Source organism: Myotis brandtii, unplaced genomic scaffold (genome assembly GCF_000412655.1).
Source record: "Myotis brandtii unplaced genomic scaffold, ASM41265v1 scaffold929, whole genome shotgun sequence".
Lineage (NCBI taxonomy): Eukaryota > Metazoa > Chordata > Mammalia > Chiroptera > Vespertilionidae > Myotis > Myotis brandtii.
The window spans coordinates 689014-709047 of record NW_005371832.1 but is presented as its reverse complement, the minus strand read 5'-3'; the positions used below and the strand labels follow the sequence as shown (position 1 = coordinate 709047).

General features: G+C 53.8%; 1 protein-coding gene across 1 annotated transcript in view; it reads left to right on the top strand.

Annotated features, from left to right (window-relative positions):
• Positions 1–6149: 6149 nt before the first annotated feature.
• The window catches only part of GUCA1A (guanylate cyclase activator 1A (retina)), a 23093-nt gene continuing 9208 nt past the window's right edge, over positions 6150–20034 (top strand). Inside the window, exon 1 of the mRNA XM_005885791.2 lies at positions 6150–6160. The gene's annotated coding sequence lies outside the window, so the exon portion shown is untranslated. The remainder of the gene's footprint in view (positions 6161–20034) is intronic.

Sequence of the window (20034 nt, the reverse complement as noted above, 5' to 3'; positions counted from 1 at the left end):
CGGGGCTCCGCCCGGCCCGCCCCCTCCACCCCTCCCGCTGGGGAAGGGAGGGAGCGGGCCAGTCCCTCGCTTCTGAAGAGGGTCATGACCAGGTCAGCGTGGGAACCTCGGGAAGGACGGTGCCGACGCCGCAAGCAGCTCGCCTTCGATGGGCAGAGCGAAATGCCCCCCAGGAAATAGAGGGTGAGCGGGGAAGCAGTAAACCCGCACCCGATCTGCCCGCAAAGGTGGAAATGTCTCCATTGACAGAGCTCCGAGAGAATGCAGGACGGCTGAATCTTGGCGTTGTTTGTACATCAATTTTTTTTCGGTCAAGTTAAGTGAATATAATTTTTAAAAACTCAAGGTGAGCCAGACTTAGGGCTGGGCTCACTCTCCACGGAAATGAGCTGTGGGCCTTTATTTATTTTTTGTTAATCCTCACCCGAGGATATTTTTTCCATTGATTTTTAGAGAGAGTAGAAAGGAGGGGGAGACGGAGAAAGCGAAATCCGATTGGTTGCCTCCTGCATGCATATGGGGAAGGGGAGAGGGAGAGGGAAGTGGGGGTGCCAGCCTGCAGCCCAGGTACGTCACTGAAATCCAACCGGCGACCCTTCAGTCCGAGGGCTGACGCTCTAACCACTGAGCAACCGGCTAGGGAGAGCTGTGGACCTTTAAGGTGCTAAGCGGGGTTGCGGGGCGGGGTGGGGGGGTGTCCACTGGGGAAGGTGGGAAAGATGCCGAGGCTGGGAGAGTCAGGCTTCAGGGTTAGACTCTGATGCTTTCTGGGCAGCAGGAGTGGAAGGCTGGGGAGGTGGTGATCAGTCTCAGGCAGTGTTTCCCCGAAGCTGCTGGAACAGCACCCACTGCTGCACTTCCCCTGCTCCTTCTCCCAGGAAGTCGGAATTGTATCTTTCTTTGTACTAAAGGCATTTCCTCCTCAACTTTTCATTTTGAGAAATTTGAAAGACCAGTAAAATGACCACCTGTATTCCTTCCTCCTGGATTTATCAATAGTTAACATGTTGCCATAATTGCGCTCTCTCTCTCTCTCTCTCTCTCTCCACACACACACTTATTTTTTGATTTTCATTTTGCTAAAGGTTGAAAGTTGTGGATATCATGGCATATCTCCCCACCCCCATCAGTACTTCAGTTTCCTTTGCTTAAGAATAAGGATATTCTCCTAAGAGACCACAATACAGTCATCACTCTCAAATTTAACATCAATACACTATTATCATCTCCCAAAATGTCATTTTCGTTTTTTTTCAATCCACAGTCTAATCAAGACTCACACACTGCATTTGCTTATCATGATCCTTTAATCTTTTAATCTAGCACAGTCTCATGTCTTTATTTTTCATGACAGTGACTTTTTTTTTATCCTCACCCGAGGATATTTTTCCATTGATTTTTAGAGAGAGTGGAAGAGAGAGGGAAAGACAGAAATATCCATGTGAGAGAAACACATTGATTGGTTGCTTCCTGCATGAGCCCTGATTGGGGCCCAGAATGGGGAGGAGCCTGCAACCAAGGTACATACCCTTGACCAGAATCAAACCTGGGACCCTTCAGTCTGCAGGCCGACACTCTATCCACTGAGCCAAACTGGCTAGGGCAACAGTTTCATTTTTAAAAAGCCCCTCTACTTGCTCCAGTGTCAGTGGGCAGGAGGAGTTGGACCTTCAGAGACTGTGGCTGTGAGGTGTTCCCCAACTGTTTTTGGTTGGAGACATGCCTGTGGTCAACCCCGTCTCACCCACCCACCCACCACCATGGCATTCCTAGAACCAATTCCTGTTCCTTCAAGGAGTATCTGTGGAGGCGCGGTGCTGTGCTGAGGGTTTGGGGTACATGAGGATATAAGAGAATTTGAGAAGTATTATTTGAGAAGTACTGTAGAGCACCTTGCGGTCTCATCCGGTAGGTAAGGTTTTACATGATTCAAGGGAGCAGGCCACGGTGACTGAATGCAGATACTGTCACTAATACACACAGCAGGAATTTTAGAGCAGGGGAGGTCAGCTTGAGCTGGAGAAGTCCAGGAAGGCTGCTTGGAAGAATGAAGACTTGAACTGGCCCGTGAAGGATGACAAGGATGTTAATAGAGAAGGGAAGGAGCTCATTCTAGGGCACACACACATGCCATCCATCCTTCCACCCTCCTATCTCCACATCATGGTTCCGCCCACTGTCTACCGAGGAAGGGCTCCAGGGAACCCAGATGCCCCATCATGCCCTGGACATCCTCACAACCCACCCCAGTGCTCTAGACTTCAGGTACAAGATAAGGGCTTCTTTCTTGGAGGCCTCTGAGGTCTGAGGTCCTCTCACCTGGGTAGCTAGCTCCTGGCTCTGGCACCCAGAACCAGCCCCAGCAGAGCCCTCATCGAGTGGCTCCATTCGTATGCAACTTCCACTAGGTAACTACATTCTTCAGAACTGCCGTGTGCCCAGCTCTGGGCTGTGAAGGACCCAGAGAAATCAAAGGGATGGTTCCTGAGTTCAAGTTGCTTTCATCTGTTTGGAGAGATGAAGAGTGGGGCGGTAAATGAGGAGAAGACTCACAGTGGGTTGTGATTCAGAGGAGGAGCAGCCAGGGTGGGCTGGAGGGCTGAGGAGGTGTGAAGGCCTCTGCGGGGGCTCAGGATGGTGGGGCTGGGAATTAAGGGACAGAATGGAGGTCACAGCAAGGTTGGCCAGAGTGTGGAAGACTTAAAAAGGCCAGCTGGGAAGGCCAGAAACAACTCCACCTGGAGATGACTGATTAAATAAATTATAGTACATCCACACAATGGAATAATAATGCAACTCTAAAAATGAATGAGTCAGTCAACCGTGTCCAGTTATCTTCAAGATAAACTGATAGGCTGTTGACAAAACGGTGTGTGTAGTATGCTACCATTTGGGGCAGGATAAGATCTGTTCAGAGAGAAACTTTGGACAGATCCATAACAAATGAATAAAAGTGGGTCACAGCAAGGTTGGCCAGAGTGTGGAAGACTTAAAAAGGCCAGCTGGGAAGGCCAGAAACAACTCCACCTGGAGATGACTGATTAAATAAATTATAGTACATCCACACAATGGAATAATAATGCAACTCTAAAAATGAATGAGTCAGTCAACCGTGTCCAGTTATCTTCAAGATAAACTGATAGGCTGTTGACAAAACGGTGTGTGTAGTATGCTACCATTTGGGGCAGGATAAGATCTGTTCAGAGAGAAACTTTGGACAGATCCATAACAAATGAATAAAAGTGTTGGGGGGGGGGGAGGGTGGAGGTAGGGAGAACTGGGCAAGGGTTGGGGGGAATAGGAATGGGAAGGAGAATTTTCACTGAGGACCTTTATACGTTTTTAAATTTCCAACCATATAAATATTTCCTATTCAAAAATTAAAGAAGAATAACTAGGCAGAAGAGTTTAGCCTAGAGATGTAGTCCATGAACCAGCAGCATTTGCATCACGCTGGCCCCGTGCCAGACACTGAGCAACCTGTTTGGGCCTCAGTCTGTTCACCTGTAAAACAGGCTATTAATTTAAGGTCATTATGAGTCTCAGTGAGCTGACGGATTATGGGGCCCAGGAGAGCATCTTTGTTTGAACAGGATCCCCACGTGATTCAGGAGCATGTTAAGGTTTGAGAAGCCCTGGCTGCCAGGAGCAGGCACTGCTGACCGTGCAGGCAAGGGTGACTGGTAACAGCTGTGTTTTAAGGATGTTCATCTAACATCTGGATGAAGGATGGATGGGAAGGCAAAAGTGTAGGCTCAGGGGCGAAGGGAGGGGGCTTAATTCATTAGTGAACTGGATAACCAGGTGGTTAATTGATACAAGCAGGAGGGGATGGGGCCTCACGTGTGTGCTGGTGGCAGAAACAGAAAGAGTAGAGTTGTCTGTAGGACATTTCTTAGGAAGAAAGGAAGGTAAACAGCTTGCATATAGGAGAAATCAATCAATCAAACAAACCCAATTCTGAGCAGTTTTCTCAGCTGTGCATGGAGCGGTAGCAGTCCCCCCTAGACACTTGTTATGAAGGTTAAATAAGATGATGGATGTGAAGTGTCCGGGTCAGGGCACTCCTTAGGGGTGGTTCATTTCTCCGCACTTGTGGTCCCCTCACTTTTGGAGGCAAAGGGGAAAGCAGGGTGATGCGTGAACACCAGAAGGGCTTGAGGCTGCTCTCCCTGCCCCTACACACCCATTACACCCCAGTGTCATCCCCTGTTGGTGGGGGCCCAGGGGAGTCTCTAGACGCCCGGGTTCCGCAGCGAGCAGTGCCGCCCACAGTTGCAGTTTCACCTGTCAGCCTGCCAGCTTTCGAGGCCGAGTTCCCTGAGACCTGGCTGGGGCCCAATTGTCTGTCCAGCTCAGCACCCTGTACTGTTGCTGCTTGGTCCCCACTTCATCTAATAACAACACCTCACTCCTGCTCCCCCAGTAAAGAAACAGCCAAATAATAGGCTCTCCTCGAAACAGCCCAAAGCCCAGTCCTGTAATTAAATCTCTGCTGGGCAATTGCGTAGTAAGTTCTGGAATGTGGGGTGGGATTGGGGCCCGGAAGTTGCAGTCTCTGCAGAGACTCAGGCCTCTGTGGTCTTTCCTCCACCAAAGCCAAGTGCTCCTGGCTGGGAGGGTGCCCTCTGACTCGGAGCAGGGCAGGCTGAGAAGTCCTAAGAGTCACCTTCATCGTCCTCCCAGGTCCCTGCAACCAGATCTCCATGGGCCAAGGTCAGACCTGTGGTCATCCTAATGCCCAGACCATACTGAGCTGCAGGTCGTCTGGTCCAGCCCCTTATTCCAGGCCGATGACACCTGGTGCCAGGCCAGCGCCGGGGACTGCTTCCTTTGGCTGCAGACTGTGGGCTCCAACCCCCTGCCTGGCATTCATCTGAGCTGGGCAGGCTCAGGGGAAATCTGGCTGGTGTGAACCCCAACAACCTGAGAAGGGGCTCGGAGAGGTCATGACCTGGTGCCTGAGAGTGTGGGACCCAAGGTCCAGCCCTGGGTGGGGAGGGTGTGTTCAGGGGTGCTAGGGAGAGACCATGGACTCTGTAACCATGGACTCTGTTGCTGGCCCAGGACATGGTGGGGAAGGTCCCTGCTGGGGAATAGGTTTCAGTTCTGAGGAGGCTGCTCACGGGGCTGTGACTTGGGCTGAGTTACCACCTCTCTGAGCCTCAGTTTGTTCATCTGTAAAACAGGGCTGTTAATGTAAGGTTACCAGACTCAGCGAGATAGTGGGTTCAAGGACCCAGCCCAACTCAGCGCCTGCGTGTTCCTGTCCCGCTTCCCTACCCTGACTTTGGGCACGGAGATGCTGAGCAGAGAACACAGAGACGGAACAGAGGCCCTGAGGGGCTGTAAGAGAGCAGTGCCCGTTCAGCAAAGATCCTCAGGGGCAGCGGTCGCCAGCCTCTCGGACCTCATGGACCCCCAGTTGTCCTAGGACCACCGATTGGCGACTGCTGTTGAGGGAAAAGTCAACAGGGCCCCAGGAGACAGGATGGGGCAGGTGTCTACAAGGTCACCTTGAAGGCCATGCAAAAACATCCCATTATAAAACGCATTCTACCATCTGAAGTAATGTGTATGTTTGGTAAAAAAGAAGGGATTGGTAAGTACAAAACCCAAAATTCTCTGCAGATCACAACGGTACATATTTAAAGTGTATCTGTGTGTGGCCAGGGATGGGAAGGAAACAGACTGGGAAAGCCAGCACTCCTTGTGGGCTTTCCTTTCGAGTGATCTGCTCTGTTGGGAGAGCCTTTGTTTGAACTTAACCTCCACAAATAATAAAGAGCACAGTTTAACCTGGAGTGCATTTTCTTAGTGTTTCTTTTACTATATTTTTATTGATTTCAGAGAGGAAGGGACAGGGAGAGAGAGATAGAAGCATCCATGATGAGAGAGAATCATTGATTGGCAGCTTCCTGCACACCCCACCCTGGGGATTGAGCTCGCATCCCAGGCATATGCCCTTGACTGGAATCAAACCCGGGACCCTTCAGTCCGCAGGCTGATGCTCTATCCACTGAGCCAAACCAACTAGGGTGATTTTCTTTCTTTTTTTTAAAGAGCACTGGAGGGGGGACCTGGAGATGCGGACGTTAGTGCCACTTCTGCTACTCGCTGTGAGACCACCGAGCCTCCCTGAGCCTCGGTCTTCCCATCTGTAAAGTGGGACGGTGGGATCCAGCATTCAGTTGCAGTTTCACATCTGGCTAAACAGCTAGTTGGCTGGCAGAGCAGAGGCAGAACAACAAATGCCTGCACCTCCTGTGTGAGGGCTACTTCCGGCTCTGAGGAAAAAGTGAGAGATGGGATGCTTTAAGCATTTTCTGGGCCCAGCCATCTCCTCTGAAGCAGGCCCTGCGCTCGGGCTGTGGGAGCTTTTAACTTCAAGATCAGTCCTTGGCCTCGCCGGTTGCTCAGTGGTTAGAGTGTCGGCCCAAAGACTGAAGGGTCATGGGTTCGATTCCGGTCATGGGCACGTACCTCGGTTGCAGGCTCAGTCCCCAGTTGGGGTGCATGTGGGAGGCAACCAATGGATGTCTCTCTCTCACATTAATGTTTCTCTCTCTCTACCCCTCCCTTTCACTCTCTCTAAAAATCAATGGAAAAAATATCCTCAGACGAGGATTAACAAAAAATAAGATCAGCCCTAGCCGGTTTGGCTCAGTGGATAGAGCGTCGGCCTGCGGACTGAAAGGTCCCAGGTTCGATTCCGGTCAAGGGCATGTACCTTGGTTGTGGGCACATCCCCAGTAGGGGGTGTGCAGGAGGCAGCTGATCGATGTTTCTCTCTCATCGATGTTTCTAGCTCTCTATCTCTCTCCCTTCCTCTCTGTAAAAAATCAATAAAATATATTAAAAAAAAATCAATAAAATAAATTTAAAAAAATAAAGATAACAAATTTTCTTTAAAAAAAAAGAAAAAGATCAGTCCTTACCCTCGGGGGATCTGCACTACCCCATACACTTCTCACATATTTTGGAGACCAACTCTTGAACTGGGACTTCGAGCCTTGGGAGCAATTTCTACGCAACTCGTCCTGGGTCCGACTTATTTCTCTCTCTCTCCTGAGAAGAAAAGCAGCCACATCTACCATTCACTGAGCATCTTTCTGTGTCAGACACAAGGCCGAGTGGATTGCACGCCTTAACCCACTACCATCAAGTCAGCCCTGCAAGGGTGGGGGCAACACACCCATTTTATGGATGGAGAAAAGAAGACCCCAAATGATGTTTACTCATACTCTATAGCCAATCAGTTTGGCTCTCGGGAATATGCCTTCTCCCATAGCTGACATGGATGTGATGTCATTGCCATGCTGTTTGTGGGGGTGAGGAGTTGGAAGCACCCGGGGGAGTAAGATATAAAATGTGGCGAACACAGTGGGTGAACTACACAGTAATTGGAAGCAAGGAACTAGATGTTCATATAGCAACACAGATGAATCTTAAAAACATTAGGGAGCCATCAAAGTAAACAGAATGAGATCTAAAACACACATGGCACTTATGTAAATCAAAACAACATACATACAAAAGAACAATATATATACTTTGCAAGAACACATATAAACAAGAAGATACTCATTAAGCACCTGAGAATGGTTGCCTCTGGCTGGGGTGGGTGGGGAGTGTAGTTGGAAACTGGAGATTAAGGAGGGAAATTAAGACAATGAGAGAGGAGGCCAGGGATGGTAATGCACCATGACGCGAGATGTGTGGATAACTCGGCCTCCTGTACTCGAGGTCCAACAAAGGAAAAATAAGTAAGGATCAGAGAGGTTAAGTAATTTGTCCAAATCACACAGCAGGTAAGGAGGGGTGGAGAGAATATTCAAGTAACCAGGCCTGCTTAGACCAAGACACTTAAAACCGCCTGCCTGAACCTCAACAGCAGAAAGGCAGGAGGGATGGAGGCTGTGTGTGGGGGACGGTGTGGGGGTGGTCAGTGGATCCTCCTGTGAGCCAAGCCAGCCCTGAGTGGGTACAGATCACAGTTCTTCCTTCCTGGAACTTTGTCAGTAAAATGAGGCCGTGCCAGGAGTGTGGCGGAGAAGTCAGAGGAATGGGCTTCGGGAGGCAGGACTGAATCCGTGTCTTTCAAAGTTGGGAAATAACAACAATATGACGCGTGGCACTTAGCCTGCACCAGGCAGGCACTGCTCGCAACAAGCATTCCAGGTAAATTCTCTTATCAGCCTCACTTTGTAGATTAGGAATTCAGGCACAGAGAGTTTACTGACTTGTGAAAGTCACTCAGAAGGGAAGGTCTGGGATTTAAACCCAGGCAGCGTGACTTACAACTGAAATAAGACTGATAGAGCTGGGCTAGCCAGGCCTTCCTAACGGGGTCTCCCAAGCCACTGTCCCTTGTTGAAGTTCCCACGGGAAGGGTGACATGGCCTGGGATGGGGACAGTCCTGGCAGGGCCCACTCCTATGGTCAGTCGGGTGGGTCCCTGTCTGAGGTCCTCAGAAAGTGGTTCACTTCCCCTTCTTCAAATGACCAAAATGGAGGGACCCAGCACCCTCTCTGTGCACATAAGGAACAGGCCCAGGGATGGATGGGACTTAGCTCAGGTCACCTGGGACTCCTAGCAACCAGCCCAACACTCAACCCCGCCTGGGCTGAGACAGAGGGGGGTGTGTGCTGAGTCACGGTGCCCTGCTCCCCCAAACCCTCTCCACCCCCTCCAGCCTCCTGGGTTCCTTTCCGACGGCTGCTGGGCTGGGACCCAAGCCACTTTCCCCAGAGCCAGACCTGCTGGCCACTCCACCAAGAATGCCATGCTCCTACCTTCCCTCCCTCTCCCAAACAAGATATTACCACCCCGGAGCCTTGGAGATCCTCATCAGAGGCAAGCCCTGCTTGCTGCTTCTCCTCCTCCCTCCTCCCTCCCAGCCTCCTCAGAAATTAGGGGCCATTACCATCAGGGTGTGAGATCTGAGCACAGTGCACAAGCCATCAACACCCCAACTTCCAATCTGCCTCTGGGCCCCGGGGTCCACCCACTGACCAATAGTCAGGGCTGACACGGTGCCAGGAAGGAAACAAGTCCTGGACCCCGCCCAAGCCCGGGTGTCAGCGGGCAGGAAGTCACCAGCTGCTCTGTTTCCCTCCCCTCAGTCCTCTCCCCACCCGACCCCCTCATCCCAGGAAGAAGCCCAGGCCTTTCTACATGTGGGATTTCTGACACATTCCTGGGAGGTGCCCACCAAGTCTGGTGTTGGGAAGATGGTACTCAAGGGAGGAGGGGGGTCTGGTGTTTGAAGATGGGGACAGGGCAGCCCATTCAACAATCCTCCATCAATCCAATTACTCACACATGCTGATAGCTGCTAGTTATTGTGTGCTGATTCTGTGCAGACACTGTCCTAAGTGCTTTGTCCAACTCTCTTGATAGGGACCTTTAGTCCATTCATTTCACACATGAACAAACAGAAGTAGAGAGAGTCAATTACTTGCCCAAGTTTACACAACCAGCAAAATAGTAATTCCAGGATTCAAGCTCAAAGAGCCTGACGCCTAGGTCTACAGTCCCATCCTCTATAACATAACCCCCATCATCTACCCATTTACTGACCATCTACCCATCTACTCACCCATAGCCAACCAACCCAGCCACCTGTCTACCCATCTATCCATCCATCCCTGCATCTCCTAACCCCCTACTTAAATGGTCTAGGAGAGGAAACAGCAGATACAAAATCTCAGAGGGAAGAGAATAAGGTACATTTAAGAATTTAGCTACTGCATAGAGGAAAAATAGCAAGAGTTGAGGCTAAAAAGATGCGCAGGGCTCAAATCAGGAGGGACCACCCATCTACCATCTATCCATCTACCTACATTCTGCCCATCCCCTCACCCACTCTTCCGTTCATATCCATCCATCCATCCATTCTTCCATCCATCCATCCATCCATCCATTCTTCCATCCATCCATCCATCCATCCATTCTTCCATCCATCCATCCATCCATCCATTCTTCCATCCATCCATCCATCCATCCATTCTTCCATCCATCCATCCATCCATCCATTCTTCCATCCATCCATCCATCCATCCATTCTTCCATCCATCCATCCATCCATCCATTCTTCCATCCATCCATCCATCCATCCATTCTTCCATCCATCCATCCATCCATCCATTCTTCCATCCATCCATCCATCCATCCATTCTTCCATCCATCCATCCATCCATCCATTCTTCCATCCATCCATCCATCCATCCATCCACCCATCCATCCATCATCTCAGTAATTCGGAGGGCTCATAGGAAGAGAGAGAAAGAGCTCTTTGCTGCATTTACGGCAAGGATGAAGACCATGCTCAGCAGTCAGACTGTCGACGTTCCAGACAATGTTGGCATCACTCTATGCACAGTCACTGTAAAGGGCCCCAGCGGCGCCCTGCGGAGGGACTTCAACCACATCAATGTAGAACTCATTCTCCTTGGAAAGGAAAAGAAGAGACTCCGGGTTGACAAATGGTGGGGAAATGGGAAGGAACTGGCCATGATTCGCACTCTCTGCAGTCCGTACAGAACAGGGCCGGGTGCTCCACTGGCGGCCGCTACAGGGCGAGGTCTGTGTGCGCTCACGTCCCCACCTGCCGCTGTTCAGGAGAATGGTTCTCTTGTTGAAATCAGGAATTTCTTGGGCGAAAAAGACATCCGCAGGGTTTGGTGTCTCAAGCCCAGAAATATGAATTGATTCTTGAAGGAAACGACACTGAACTTGTATCAAATTCACCTGCTTTGATTCAGCAAGCCACAACAGTTTAACAACGAGGCTGTCAGAAAAAAATTTGGATGGATCTATGTTTCTGAAAAAGGAACCATTTAGCAGGCTGATGAACAAGATCTAAGTTGTCCAGCTACAGAAACTGCGAGATGCTGACTGATTTCTCGGACTTATTTGCGACATTTTAAAGATGCAATAAAAGCCATGTTTTGAGAAAAGAAGAAGAAGGAGAAGGAGAAGGAGGAGGGAGGAGGAGGAGGATGAGGAGGAGGAGGGCTAAATGATGACTAAGCAGATTTAGGATAAAAATCTTTAATTGCTCTTACAGCATCAATTGTGGGTAAAAGAGTAAGGGTTTCTTGGAAGAGGAGGAGGAGGGAGGAGAAGGAGAAGGAGAAGGAGAAGGAGAAGGAGAAGGAGAAGGAGAAGGAGAAGAAGAAGAAGAAGAAGGAGAAGGAGAAGAAGAAGAAGACAGGCAGAAAGAGAGAGAGAGAGCACGCACCAGCGAGTGCCTGGGGGAATGGGGACTTCCGGAGGTACCTAGATAACTCTCCACTTGTCCCACTACCCACAGCTCAGGGGTCCTGGGAGACTGTGGGAAGAGGGAACTGCAGAGAGGGTCATTGTCAAGGTTAAAAGAAAGACCTTTCCAGGCCTTGAAACTTCAGCTCCCAGCCCTGCCCCCCTGTCTGAAAGGCCTTGCTGGCCTCTGCCTGAGCCGGTGCGGGGCATGGAGGCAGAGTTCTACTCAGATGCCTTTCCTCTGCTCAGGAAGACAGAGGAATTGTGTTGTCAAAGAGACATCACAATGTCACTGCCCACACAAGTTCTCCCCTCCGGGCACTCCCAGTAGCCGCCAAGAGCCCCTGGAAGCCCCCGGGGCTCCTGACTACCAGAAGTCCCATCTCACCACCAAGCAAGGAAGAACCTGGTCAAGGATGCCCAAGGTGGGATGACATCACAGGCTAGACCAGGGCGGCCCAAGGTCACAAGAGGTTTGACTGACAGGATGGAGTAGAAAGGCCCCAGCCTGGCCCACCTGTGTAGCTAGGTGCTGGGGGCCTCTTACCAAAGGCTTAGGGGCCAGTATCACTGCCCGACTCGTTCCCCTACTCCAGGGCCTGGTGGGGGGCAGGAAATACGCCACCATCCAAGTCCTCTGGTTCTTCTGCCCCTTCACATCCCCAAGACACTTCCTGGACTCTTAGTTTGCATTACCCCATCTCATAGCTAAAGTTTATCGAGTGCTTGAAAGGTCTAGGCACTTCAATGAACTATCTCCATGAGGTGCTCATGGTAACCTTATGAGACAGATTCCCTCATTATTCCCACTTCCTAGTTGGGGAAACTGAGGCGCAGAGTATTATAAATACCAAAGGTCAGGTATTAGTGGGTGGTGGACCTGGAATTTGCACTCCGGGCCGCATGTCACACAGCCTCAGGAAGCTGAGGCCCCGTTTGCCCTTCCCCCTCTATGCCCTTCTGAGTCCCTGCCCCCAGCGCAGGCAAATGTGCTCTCATAAAGGTTCAGAGAGCGTGCTCAGAAGCAGGCTGACAGTAATTGCCATTTGCATTGTGCTTGCACAGTTCCCACACGCATCGCACCCCCACAGCAAGCCGATGCAGTAGATAGCAGCCTTCTCATCCCCATTTTGCAGATGAAGCAACTGGTTCTGCCACTTGGCCGAGGTTGCCTGACCTGTAAGGGCAGAGTCCGGCCTGGAGCTCAGGTCTTCAGCCTCCAAGACCCAGGCACGTTCCACAGAACGGGTGCCTCACCCCGTGCCATTTGCATTTCACCAGGGAGGAGGCCTTTCCACCCAAGAGCGAGGTGCTGATGGTGGAATGCCAGGCGTGGGCCAGGCTGGTGGAGGTGCCAGGGGCCTGGAGTGTTTGAGAGGATGGTGTCTTCCTGGAAGACCTGTAGTCATGTCACGTATGAGGTCCTCCGGCCCTGCCTAGAGAGCTCCTCTCCTGAGTCATCCTCTTGCCCATTCTAAGCCCTGGTGTAAGGGGCAAACACACGCACCGTCTGTCTAAAAGGCCTTGCTGGGCTCCGCCTGAGCGGGTGCGGGGCATGGAGGCACAGTTCTACTCGGATACCTTTTTTTTTTTGGCTCTAGCTCAAACCCCAAGTGAAAATAGGGAGGGAAGGGGCTGGTGGGATCCTCAAGTCTCCTTGCTCCCTGTGGAATGGGAGGCTGAAGCCAGGGCTGCCGGAAGCAGGTAGGGGAGAGGGCCCCGTCCTGAAACCTCTAAGCCAGGTTTCTCCACCTCGGCACTGCTGACATCGGTGTTGAGCTTCCTAGTGGAGCTGTCTGTGGCTGGGCCCCTGGCCTCACCCCACGCAATGCCAGCAGCACCCCACCCCCTCGTTGTGACAACCAGAAATGTCTCCCAAATTGCCAGTGGCCCCTGGGGTAAAGCCTCTCTCTCTCTCTCTCTCTCTCTCTCTCTCTCTCACACACACACACACACACACACACACACACACACACACACACACACGTGCACCTGACAGGGAGGACCTGACTGGGGAGGAGATGGTTAAATGAAACCAGATGTTAACCTAGAAAGTATGCAGTGAGGCCCCACCCTCCCTCCAGAGTTGCCTGTGCTGGGCCTGGGAGGGGAGGGGGTGTTCTCAGCCCTCTGAGCTTAGTCACCTGGGCCTCGCTAGGCCCCCGCAAGGGGCAGGGCAAGGCTAGGGCTGCCTGGGGTTCCCCCTCCTCCCTCTCCCTCCTCCTTGCCAAATATCTTCCCTTCCTCCTCCCTCTCCTCTTCTTCCTCCTGGAGACTATACAGTCCCTCTGTCCCTGGTTCTGTGAAGGCGTCGTCCCTGGATGTGCTTGGGGCCCTGGGGTCCCCAGGGTTGCAGCAGCAGCAGCAGCTGGGACATAGCTGACTGGTAAGCCCAGGGCAGGTGAGCCAGAGCCAGGGCCTGAGCTGGACAGAGGGAGGACAGTGTTCAATTCCTGGTTCCCCCACTAACCAGTCCCTCGATGTGGAGCTTCTACAAGGTGCTCACACAGCACCTCACCACCTGCGTGAACTCACACAAGTGCTCAGACACCCCTGAGCCTAGTTCCTGCATGTGAGGAATGGGAGAGACATCGCCAATGGCTCTCAGAGAACTGGCACTTGATGGATTCTCAATTCTGTTAGCAAAGAGTGTCACCCTTCCTTCTGCGGGGCCTCTGGTAAGACCCCCAACCATTCTGAACACACCTGCTTCTGTTACCCCCGACACCAGCCTCTGGAGCCCCAGGGGCGTCGTCCAAGTGGCTAAGACGGAGGGTGGGCTGGGGAGCAGGAGCTGTGGGGGCTGGGCCTCTGCAGTTCCCTCGTCGCCGTGGCCACAGGCTGAGCCCTTCTGTCCTGTCGGGAGGGCCGGAACCCCACATTCTCAGAATCATGCTTCACAGGAAGAAACCCGAGCTGCTCCTGTGGCCCAGGAAGGGGAAGATGCTACGGGGCCAGGCTCTCACCCTCAAGGCCGGGCGGGAGACAGAGGTTGTCATGGACTCCACGGCAGTGACTCTCACTGCCCGCAGGTGGCGCTGGCAGTGATGAGGGGCCTTTTTGTCTGTCACAACTGGAAAGTGGGTAGAGTGAGTAGAGGCCAGGGATGCTGCTGACAGGCCTGCAATGCACAGGCCAGCGCCCCCACAAAGAATCATCCGGCCCCAGATGGCAAGGTGCTGAGGTGAGGAGCCCTGCCCTCCCAGCCTTCATGTTTGTGTTCCCATCTGTGATGTCTTTGTTGCTGGCACACCCAGGGCCTGGCATATAAGGGGGATAGTTTTAATGAATGAAACAACCAATATCATATCGTCAGCTCTGCAGAGGGATGGCAATTCATGATGTAGTTGTCAGTGCATTGTCCTGTCCATGCAGAGTCCAAGAACCCAGAACCAAAGTCCAGCACTCAAAACCCACTGTTCCAGCCACCCTGGCCACCTGGCAGCCTGGCCCTCTCAGGGGCCTGGGGTGTGAGGGCAGCCCCGCACACCCGCAGGAGCTCACAAGTTGATGAAACGAGGGCAGAAATGACTCGGTAGGCCTTGTCCCCACAGTGTAGTGGACACAGGATATATCATGGAGTATAGGCTGTGGACCTCAGGGTCAGCCAGGCCTGGGTTCAAATCCCAGCCTGGCTTTTCCTAGCCACATGACCTCCTTACTTTGTTTTCTCAACTTGAAATGGGGTTGACAATAACACCTTCCTTAACGAATGACTGTGAGGATTAGAAGAGATCATCCACTTAGTTCGGTGCTACTGTGCTCAGAGCCGGTGGTGGAAAACGATCGTCGGTGGCCACCATCACAGCTCACGTCCGGTGCTGGCCCCTCTGCTTGTGATCCCGCATCCCAGGGCTGAGCCTGGGAGAGTCGGGGAGGCTGCTGAACACTCTCGCGCCCCGCCCCTCTCCAGCTCGGCTGTGTGCACCGGGTAAGCTTCAGAGACACAGGCGAGCAGGATGTGGTCTGGACCATTGGGAGTGGTTTGCAGGCCTGTTGGAACCTTAGCAGGAGCCGAAGGATCACGATTTGGGACTAGGATGAGGCAAGCACAGCACCCGGGGGCCAGACGTAAGGAGGCACTCACTGCCCCGCACGACTCCGAGTGAGCGCCTCCTTCAAACTGATGCATGGCCTCACCCTAGTCCTGCCCTGCAAAGACTCACATCCCAAGAGGAGGGCCTGAAGCACGGAGGGTAAGAGGGGGGCAGGGGCTGCAGCACCAGGGCCTTCCTGGAGGAGGTGTCCCCAGAGCTGCTGGCTTGAAAGGAGAGGGAGAATTTTGAAATGCAAAGCTGAGGAGCATATAATATATGTGTGGGTAGGAACCTATAGGAGCAAAGACTGCCTTTGGGAAAGCCCTGGGCATGTTTGAATTGTGCAAATAGTGTGTAAATTAAATGCAAAGGAGTGTGCATTGCGACTTGAGTACCAGGGATTGATTTTGTAAAATGATGGGGCTCAGGGTCAGTAACTCTGCAGCTAGGGGTTCTGTCCCAGTTCCTGGGGGCTGCTGCTCCGCATAAAGGAATTCTACTCCCCCCCCCGCCCCCCCCTGCCAGATGTATCCTGGGAAGCAGCACAGAGCCAGCCTGACGCACGGGCATCGTTTCTCGGGTAGTCCTGTGGCGCCTCCAAAGATCCCCAGTGAAGTGGGCATTCGGTGGCCGGGAGACAGTGTGGGGTTCAAAGCCAGAGGACAGTCGAGGAGGCGGCGACAGAGAGAGAGAGAGAGATGTCAGTAAACGTGATAAGTGTGGCCACGGGGACCTCCTGGGGGTGGACTCCATACCTGACCACCCAGCAAAAGTGTCTCCAGACAACAGGACACACTTAACAATGAGGGATGTTCTAAAATAGAACGGGCCGGCTGGCGGGCGGGGAGCGGCCTTCACCAGAATTCGGTTCACGGGAACCCATGTTCATTGTGTCCTCATAAATGCTTGGTTAAGAGAAGGAATGGGATCTCGCAGGATAAGGGTGAGAGGGAGCTCTGGGCTGAAAGGGAATTTCCCTGAGGAAAGGGAGGGAGGGTGCGGGGCTGGGGAGACTGCCTGAGCCAGGGCCTGGGGCCTGGAAGGGAAGGTGTGGCCAGAGGATGAGAGGGAGATGGCAAGGCCTGAACATAGGGTGCGAGGAGCCCCACGCTTAAAGCTCTTCCTTCCAGCTGGGGCCTGGGGCTTGTTTCCTAGGCAGGAGAAACCAAAAGAGGTTTTGAGGAGAAGGGCCTCCTGATCTGGCCATTGGCACGGGAAGATGAACTCAGCGTGAGTGCGAAGCAGGTGAAGAGGCAGGCGACTCAGAGGCAGGAAGATGATAGAGAGAGAGAGAGAGAGAGAGAGAGAGAGAGAGAGAGAGAGAGGAGAGAGAGGAGAGAGAGGAGAGAGAGGAGAGAGACCCTGCAGGAGGCTGCAGGAGGCTGCAGGAGGGAGGGGGTGCTTGGCCAGCAGTGCAGGGGGGTGTGGGAGGAATTGGAGGGTGGCTCCCAGCCTCTGAGCCTGCAGAGGCCTCTGCAAAGCGGGTGGAGGTCTGCATTGCAGTGGGTGGGTCAGCGAACCGAGCCATGAAGATGCTGCCGGGAGGTGTCTGACTCCACAGCCTGCAGAGCTGTGCTGGGGGGTGGGGAGGAGGGAGGGGAGGACTCTGGGGTCCTGACCATGGCCCCTTTGTTTCCCCCCTGGCCCTGCCCCAGCAGCAAGTCCCAGTGTCTGATGTCCCGCTCTCGCTTTCTTCCCTTCCTCCCAGGACTCACAGAAACCCTCAGGACCCAGCTGTGGGCCCACGGCACCGTTAGGCAAGAAGGGGAAGGTGGCCCTGGCGTGGCCTCCGCTGTCCCGGTCATGGAAGAAGGACCGCGAGCAGACTCTGGCCGCAGCTTACATGCCGGTGGTGGTGGACCTCAGCAGCCAGAACCAGGACAAGCTCACCTTCAATTTCTACACCTCCCAGTACCCCAACACCCTGAGCCCCTTCCGCACCATGCAGAAGCCGACGTGTGGCTACCTGTACCGCCGGGACACGGACCATACCCGCAAGCGCTTAGACATGCCTCCTGTTAACTCGATTCTGTGGCGCGCCTAGCCCCATGCCAGCCAGAGGCCCCCGCCTGCCCCTTGCCCAGGATCCCCGGTCCTGGAGGGGAGGGCTGCGCACCCCAGCGGCGGTGGACCGTGCCTGGGCTAGGACAGCTGTGCCATGCCCACTGTCAGCACTGGTAAGGGGAGGGTCTCTCTTCTTGGCAGCCATTAAAGTTTGTTCTTCTTTCCCTGGCATCTGAATGCGTGTCTGTGAGTGGGTAAACTGAGGCCATGGGGGCGCTTCACGGCAAGGTTATGTCCAGAGGGGTCTGAAGACCTGGAAGGACTTGATTCTTCGTCCCCTCACCCTGAGAAGACCCCCAGCTCCTTTCAGAGCCCCAGTCCCAAGCAAAGCCCGTGCTGGTCACACCTGGCCCCAGGGTCCCGGCCCGGCAGCCTCTCCAAGGACAAGGACGAGACACAGGGGCTGACCACGCCCAGCTCCCTCCTGAGGCCTCTCACCTCAGGGGCAGCAGCCAGTGGAAAACAGGATGCGATGGGGAGCGAGCCAGTCCCCAGGAGCCTCGCTTTATATGAAACCGCTGCTTCTGACTCCCCTTTGCTGGTGGGGATGGACTTCCTGTCTCTCCGCTGGTCCAGGGGAGCTGCCTCCCAGGTTGGTTAGGCCCGTGGGCCACGGATCATGGAGAAAAGCAATGAAGACAGAGGGTATGTGACCATAGCAGTGGGCTGAGTGAGTCCCTAGTCACTGCCAGGGAGGGTGAATGGTGGGGGGCTGAGGCCAGCTCTGACCAGCCCGTGAGAGCCAACTGTGGGCCTCTCCTCCCAACTCCGCGATCAACGACTCCTGTTGGCAGCTGGAAATTGGCTGTGGGAGTATTTACACCACTGAAACCAGCAAACACCTGCAAAGTGGGGTTTCTTTTCCCCAGAGAGTCCGTTGTTAGTCACCAGCACACCCTGAGTGAATCCAACCGGATTCATTTCTAGGAGTCCTGTCCCATTCTAGGTGGCATGGCGTATTCAGTGGCGCATACTTCCAGAGCACAGGAGGTTGGGCGGGTGTGAGATAGCAGGACAGGGTGTCCAGGGACTCCGACAAGCAGCCAGTGCCCGCCAGGCTGCCTGGGTGCCTTTCTCTGAGAAGGAGATGGTAAGGAGGCAGGAGGCCCTCCTGGGACCCAGGTTCTTCTGTTTGCTGCAGGCTCTCTCTCACCTTAGGGGGTTCCTCCGCTGTCTGGTGGTCTGGGCTGCAAGCAGGCCCCTTGGCGTCTGTACCAGGTCTCTCCTGCCTGGTTGTGGGTGTTTGGGGAGCCAGCATGGGAAGGAGCTGGAGAAGGGGGCGTGTCTGACTCTTCCCTTAACGCCCCAGTTTTCAGAACAGTCCTCTCTCTTCCTGAGCATAACCTTCGGCCGGGGTCAGGAGGGGCAGATGCCTGCTCTGCCGCCTGGCGGAGGGCACTGGGGAGGCCGTGGCTCCTTCCACTAACTTCCCTCCTGTCCTCTAATATCCGCCCCAGGTCCTGCACCCCAGCCTTCGGGGCACCTTCTGCACCCCCTCCTGAGCCTCCGGAGGCAGGGATGGGCTTTGTGACTGTGCCAACCTCCACGTCCTCTGCTCCTTGAGAGCATTTAAGTCTCAACTTTCTGCACTCTGATCAGTTACCGCTTGTCCATCTGCCTCCTGTTTTCCACAATTTTATTAGAGCCTCTAATCAGCTGTCTTCCCCCGCCCCCCCCACCCTCTGTGGGTGTGTAGCTTTAAAAAAAATGCTCTTATTATTATTTTTACTGGGGACTGAGCCTGCAACCCGGGCATGTGCCCTGACCAGGAATCGAACCGTGACCTCCTGGTTCATAGGTCAACGCTCAACCATTGAGCCACGCCGGCCGGGCAAAAATGCATTTATTGCCATTGTAGTGGGATTTGGAAAAGAAGCAGAGATAGATACAAGTTAGTCTTCAGCCTCCAGCCACTCGATCGTCCACCTGCTGAACACCTAGTGCCACCTGGGTCCCCGGGCCACAAAGATGAACAAGAACCATCTCTGTCCGCCCAGACCCGACAGCCGTGGGGGCAGTGGGGGTGAGGCCAGCATCTTCACTCCCTTAACGGATGGAAGCCGCCTCCATCCTTTGAAGAATGGTCTCCCCCTGGAGGTTCACCTTGGTAGAGCAGCCTCCACGAAGGTTCCAGGAACCTTTTAAAGAATCGACCAGGGTCCCAGTGGGTCTTGGGGGGGGGATGGTCCCAGGAGGCAGAGCTGGTGCTCCAGGTTCTGCTGTGTTTCCGTGAGGGAGGCGAGTGGGCGGGCCGGCAGCCTGGGAGGGGGATCGTCAGGCCCGGGTTTGCGGCCCCTCCAGTCTCTTCCTGGCCTGGCTTCCCCTCCGGCACTGCCCACCTGTCCCTCCTTGGCGCCTTTCTGCCAGGTGAGTCCTCCCCCTCTGGTATGGCCTCTGTCCTGGGGGGATTCCTGCAGACAAAGCCTCCTGGGAAGCCATGAGGCCTCTCTTCCTGCACTCCCTCTCCTGGGGCCTGTGAATGAGTGCCAGGCCTCCCTGACTTGGCGTCCGTGTCTTTGGGGGGAAAGGAGAGTGGGACTGAGAGGGGCCACTGAGGAGGGAGAAGCTGTAATACCTGGCAGATGCCCCACGAGGCAGGGGCAGCGAAGCAGCCCTCCAGTCTCTGGTTTGCCAGGAGCGCTTTGGCGCATTCCACCTGAAGCTTCC